General features: G+C 45.3%; 1 protein-coding gene across 4 annotated transcripts in view; it reads left to right on the top strand.

The window, feature by feature from the left end:
- The window catches only part of fam114a2 (family with sequence similarity 114 member A2), a 5,778-nt gene that overhangs the window by 4,317 nt on the left and 722 nt on the right, over positions 1–739 (top strand). The window lies entirely within an intron of this gene.

Genomic DNA, 739 nt, shown 5'->3' with positions numbered 1-739 from the left:
TCTCTCTCTCTCTTCATGGAGGCAGTGTGACAGAGTTACACCTGGTCTTCCATTAATAACAGCAAGACCTGGGAAACAAAAAGTTTCAATTTAGCTCCTGCACATAAAATGTCATTATTGCCTGCCTGTCTCCGTTGCATCAGACCTGCTTTACAATCCTGAGCTTTGGCGGAGATTTAAGGAAGAGTAGAAAGGAATGTAAAAGTAGAAAAGTGTGTACGGTTGGACAGTGAGAGTAGAAGGAGAAGGAGGAATAAAAGGTGGAAGCGAAAGGATCGGGGGGGGGAGTCTGGGCTGCGTCGCTGAAAATCAGAACCATTTCCAAGTATTTTTCTTTTTTATTCATAACAAACCAGAAGTTTAGTTTTTTTGTCTTTTAGTTTTTATTGATTTTCATAAAGTCTTGCACTTACCCTCCTTAACCACCAGGGTGGTGCCCTGCGGTATCGCTATCGGAAAAGTGTTTTGACAATGTCAGTGGACGGACTGGTTAGTGGACTATTTAGTGGACTGGTCAGTGGACTAGTTAGTGGGCTAGTCAGTGGACTAGTTAGTGGACTGGTTAGTGGACTATTTAGTGGACTGGTCAGTGGACCGGTCAGTGGACTGGTTAGTGTACTGGTCAGTGGACTGGTTAGTGGACTGGTCAGTGGACTAGTTAGTGGACTGGTCAGTGGACTAGTCAGTGGACTGGTCAGTGGACTGGTCAGTGGACTAGTTAGTGGACTGGTCAGAGTGG

The sequence above is a fragment of the Cynoglossus semilaevis genome, chromosome 19, assembly GCF_000523025.1.
Source record: "Cynoglossus semilaevis isolate Cse_v1.0 chromosome 19, Cse_v1.0, whole genome shotgun sequence".
NCBI classification, from domain to species: domain Eukaryota; kingdom Metazoa; phylum Chordata; class Actinopteri; order Pleuronectiformes; family Cynoglossidae; genus Cynoglossus; species Cynoglossus semilaevis.
This window is presented reverse-complemented; position numbering and strand designations above follow the sequence as displayed.